Source organism: Mizuhopecten yessoensis, unplaced genomic scaffold (genome assembly GCF_002113885.1).
Source record: "Mizuhopecten yessoensis strain PY_sf001 unplaced genomic scaffold, ASM211388v2 scaffold2597, whole genome shotgun sequence".
NCBI lineage: Eukaryota > Metazoa > Mollusca > Bivalvia > Pectinida > Pectinidae > Mizuhopecten > Mizuhopecten yessoensis.
This window is the reverse complement of record NW_018404625.1, coordinates 905,304-911,270: the sequence shown is the minus strand read 5'-3', so window position 1 is coordinate 911,270 and position 5,967 is coordinate 905,304.

Below are 5,967 nucleotides of genomic sequence, written 5' to 3'. Positions count from 1 at the left end.
ACCGAAAATTGATCCCCACCCCCCTCCCCGCACCCACCAACCCACCCCTAACCCACAAACGTGTAAAATTACTCTTAACACCTTAGTTTAGGTCCAAACATAGCTGTAACAGATTCTCAGGTCCCTGTGGTGTTAACAACTGTAGCTAATAGCTAATGACGGCGAAACGACAGCTGTTGATGTAAGTATGCTTTATAACCATTGTCATCGATCCTTTGTCTACATGTTGAACATAACCTCAATGTGCCGACATTAATATCAGCTCCTGAGGGAATTAAACAGGTGTCTTAGTGTATATTTCGGACGACGGAAGGAAATGGACACCAACGACACGGCTACATAAGCATGGAAATTTCTCTAGACGCTCATTCAAACATATTTTATTAACATTAGTCAACAGTCAAACGCATTTGGTTCGGTTTATTTGTGTTTTTCATCTTATTAACAGCTATGGTCATTTAAGGACGTGCCAGGTTTTGGTGGTGGAGGAAAGCTGGAATTCCTGGAGAAAAAGCACCGACCTACGGCCAGTACCTGGTGACTGCACCACGTACATCCGTAGGCCTCGAACCCGCGACCCAGTGGTGGAGGGTTAGTGGTAGCAGAATGTCAGACGCCTTTACCATTTGGCCATCGCGGCCCCCCAAGGTCATTTGGCACAAGTTCTTAGAACATACTAGGCCCTCTCCCAAAAATACAATATACAACAAGTACAAATATCACGTGAGGACAAAAAGTTAAACATATATTATGTACTTTTAAAATACGTAAAACAGAAGGGGAGAAAGGAAAGGGAGTGAGAGAAGAAGTGAAAATGGGGATCTGAAAAGAAATGTCTGGTTCCAAAAGTTATCAACTAAATTGTTTCGAACTTTTTTGTAGACTTTATGTAAGATTTTTACAGCGAAAATGATATCGACATCAGTTTGGAATGGAGGATCAGCATTGATCCAAAGAAGAGTATCGAGATGAGGGTCAGACTGTATACCAATGTTTACAAGGGCATTTAATCATCCTATTCGTATATTTGGGAATTTGAAACAAAATCTACAGACAGCATTGTGCCAAATTTGTTCACGATTTGCTCTGATTTACTCTATATTGCCTCGACCTCTATCATTTTATTAATTTAGATTTCCTCGAGCTAGTGATTGCGTCACTGTAATGAAATAGGACATCCTGAAAGATAATTAACGGAAGTGTATCAAACCGTGAATATTTTCATGTTTTCTTTAAATGATTTGCAAGACATGGCGAGATATTCTCGAAAACTAAATTTCACTATCATTATTTTCCACGTTTAAGAACAAAATGGCGTAGAAAAACCCGATTCCATTTGAATAACTTGTCATAACTAGAAATCAGCCAAGGCATCTATATGAATATGTTATCAGATAAATATTTAGAAACGTATCTTTCATCATGTAAATATTGCTTAAGTGACACGATAAGTCCCAGGATATTCCAACTCAGAACGGCGAAAGAAATGCATAAAATATATCGGCAAATGCCGAATAATTTAGTACGTGGTTGTAGCTATACTTAGTATACTGTCCAGACTATTGACACAGTCCGTGTTCCGGAATACTCGTAATAAATAAATAAATGATTTAATAGAAGAAAAAAAGTTTATTCCTAGAACTAATATTAAAAGATATTGACGAGTTCAAGTGAAACGATATCGCCGAAAATTCATGTTTCAGATGAAAACGTCTGACCGTCTATGACCATGGGGTGTACGTAGTGCCCATGGATCACTGTCTCACGTACTGCACTGTGGGTTTTCGTATATGCAATACATTTCCCTTGAAATCGATTTGGATACAATTGTAGCGTGACTGGGCAACACTATACTTCTGTTGACCAGAAAGCTCAATTAGAGAGACAGTATAATGATCTTAGATCCAGGGGTCTAATACATCGGCATGTTCGTTTATGCGGAACAATCGCTTTGTCTGTTTTTAAATGTAATATTTTCGGGTATAAATCCTGGCGGACCTGCAAACGTTTATGAAGATATTGAAAGGCTTTGTCAAGGTTCGCCTGAAAGCAGCATCAGATTACTGGGTCCAAAAACGAACAACTCTGGTCAAACCGGTCAAACCGTTTTGATCGCGATACACGAAAGTTGCCACTTGTATATTTCGGCTTTTTCTAAAAAAAAAATCTTAAAAGTCCTGCAATGTATGGTTTTCTTTTGAGAAATGATTTATTAAAGTTACATTCATGCCTGAATAGTTAGAGTTTTTGACAGCTGGGAACCTAACTCATTAGGGTATTAAATTCGTCAGAAAGGTGAATGATGGAACTAAACGTTCAAACCCAGATTCAGATGATGCGCATGCGCTTTGTAAACAGACTTATTCCTCTCTAATTCATACAAAGGGTCTATATTCTTGGAGGGGGTTAACGGTGGGAGGTATAAACATGGAGGCAAACAAGGACTGGTTATAATAGATATTGATCTTGATCCTAATTAGGGCTTTGGTAATTCTATTTTGATTGACGAGATAAAGAGTTAGTAATTATCCTGACCAGCTCAAATGATTTCGCCGGAGCGGTGATTCAGACGATTATACCACAGGTTATGGGTCATTTTCCTGAAATTCGATCAAATGTATCTATACAAATTTTCAAGATGGCTGCATCTGTTCGTTTACAACAAACTCGCCAGTGCTCTGACTGTTGCCAAATATATAATATATTTGGTCGGCGATGGTTCTCATCTTCTAAAGTGAGCTTTAAGGATCCCCGTACCGCTGTCAAAAAACTGCAAAAATGACAATAGCTTTAAAAAATAATTTCTAAAAATAAAACCATCCCTTGCTGCGTTTTATGGGGGGAAACTCAGAAGAAATAAACAGCAAAAGCGCTAGACCAGGAATCGAACCCTGAACCTCCGATCATTTTACTATCACGCTAACAAATCGACTTACTTCACCATCGGTAGTACCCTGGCGCAGTTGCGCTACAATTATATCCGAAATGTAATGACGGGAAGTTATGCTTACGTACGAAACTACAGCGGAATTATCTAGTGTTTTTCCAGCAATGACCCATGGACCCTTAAGTTCTCTTTTGCATAGCTTGGATTTTCATAATATTGCATTAAATCTACTATCTATATAGATTAGTTTCAATTGGAGACCATCAAGGCCCTTTCTACATAGTATTGTGCATGGCTGAAATTTAATTGCCTTAGAGTATTACAGTATCGATCCCCTAACTCGTCACTTGATTTAAAAAGCTACCCACACAAGGTCATTAAGATCATTCATACATTCATTCATGTTTTCATCGATCTGTTGGATTATATTTATTCGATTAGAATGAGTTAATACTTTATTCTGCTAAGTATAATGAAAAACTTTTTTGACTTAATTTCTTTTACCCAAATTAAGTTTTAAATGTCATGGGAAATACGGAGAATTACAAACATGCTTTGTTGACACGAAACCGTACGGTGAATTAATTTATATTTCAAACAGGGAGTGGCTTCAATAACAATATAACTAAAGATACTACTTGTTACAAAACATGACGCGATGTTTAGTCAACTTACTCCTGAACTTCAGAACACAGTTGTATTAAGCCTTATTGAATCAATAATTTGTCAAAATTAATTTTATTTTTTTCCCGAATTAAATTGCAAAAAGAAGTTGATTGTAGTTATTTCCTTCTTGGGGTCATTTAGAATCTCAATGAGTATATATTTAAGTTTTAATTTAAAAAAAACAAAAAAAAAACCCATCAGTGATCACCTTTTTACTTAAATACGTCATTAAGCTGATAGAATTTGATTACAATGGGGTCTTGGATCTTTCATGAAGATTCATGGCTGAACTGCCCCAATCAGATATATTAAATTTCCAAACCGAACGATGCATTAAAGAATTTTTTACATCATTGATGTTTTCATACACACGTAATAACTGAACGTATAACTTTAATCGTTACAATCCAAAAATGGTCTTTACCTTGTTGAAAAAACATGATTAACTGAACGGATTTTTTTCATATCTAGTAGCCTCCCCGATAAGTTCGTTTTGGATATAACTGTAGCACAGTTACCGGGTCAGGACACTTCCATTGACCAGGTAGCTCAATAGGTCAGAAAGTCAGTATGAACATCTGAGGTCCAGGGTTCGAATCCCGGTCTAGCCCTGCCTATTTTATTTTTACACTCAGACATTAATGAAGATAATGTTTCTTTTTATTTTATCTTTAGGATTTTTTTTCATAAAAGTTCCGCACGGTATTGTTTACTGTTATAAAAGATATAGTCATATGGAAACTATTTCCATTTCCAAATCTTAGGAACCCTTTTTTGGCAGAGGTACGGGGATCCTTAATAAAGATGTGACATAACTTAGTCATGGTTTGTTAACACTGTTTAAGCACAGGGACTTGATAATCTTAGCAGTAAATTTAGGTGTGTTTGGATCTATGCTGATATCAAGGAAGAATCTACAACCATCCCATCCCCATTTAATCTAAACCATCTGGGGACGCGTCCATTGAAGCTTACATTTTAAAATGTCTATATAACTCGATGACGTTTTAATAGTAATTGTGACGTCATTGAAGAAAAAGCACATAAACTTAAAGACTTTTTTTTTTTTACAATCTCAGAATGATACTTTTTAACCCATGCAATTCAGGGTGCATGACAGAGTTAAAATTGAAAGTAATTTCAATAGATAGAAATGTAAACTGTTGTAGATCAGTCTCATTTGGAACTGACGGGTTTTTTCCCTTTTACTTTTGTTTTAGTGTACTTATCTAATCATTTTCCTCGGATTGATTGGCATAAAGTGTATACAGGTTCATCTAGCACAACAAGTGAAATGTTTTTGTGTGAAATTTCGATGACAAGTGTGATGTCACCTTCATCAGACAAATGCCCGGTTACACGTACGTATGTACATTAAGGTGTAAAATATGTACGAATTGATAATAAATCGCTGTCGATTCGGCTCTGCCTATAAGGGTATAATGAGCGAAATGACGATCAAATCGACGAATCACACTGAGAAAACTTCAAAGTGTTGGACAGAAAGCAACCTGACCAAACAAAAGATAAAGGGAGCAGTCTGGATAAGCAATTTCCTAATCGAGATGAGGGGGCTCATAGAATCGAACACATCTGTGATCGGGTATTAAACGAAGCGTGGCCGAATTAGATTCGTTTTCCTTTTTTTTCTTTTAGGTCAGTCTTTGATGATTGTTTCATTACAACCAAACTAAAATGTAAGTGTTCTTAATTTATGATGAAGGCGGTTCATTTAGATGAAACGGTAAAACCTCGATATAATGTCCATAGTTTCAGTTGCCATCCCGCTTACCGCAAATGAATCTCAAGGTCCCTTTCACTTTTCATATGTATACATCAAAGTATTTCCAACCCCCTTTTTATATACAATTATCAAGCACTGAGACCAATACGATTATGTTTTCTACCCGAAGCAGATTTATGTTTTCAACCCATTTTTTTTATTTTATTATACAACACTTCAATGTCCAAGACCAAATACGTAAGGCTCTATCTGAGTCCAATGGACCATATACAATTTTAATTCTCTATTTCCACCTGAATATGATCACAGTCGTTAAAACTGAAAACTAAATTAACTGTACGGATAAGAAAGTGATACTTGAAATAAAAATAAACAAAGGTTTTCAAAAATCTGCTTAAAAGATTATTTCAACCAGAAATGTCTGGGGAATCCCCGTTTTATACTATTTTTGTGTACATGGCAGGTCAAAGCCAATCAGAATGCATGAAATCTGCAAGTCATATATATAATTGATCGTGCCATAATTTCGCTGGACACATGCTGGCAGTATAACGAGGTTTTACCCTATACATCAGAAATTTTAAAGAAATATACCAAGAAAGAACGAGTAACTGTTCCTCGGTAGCCGTGATAGCTAACGCGCACAGTCATTGTACTACTGTGTCCCCCC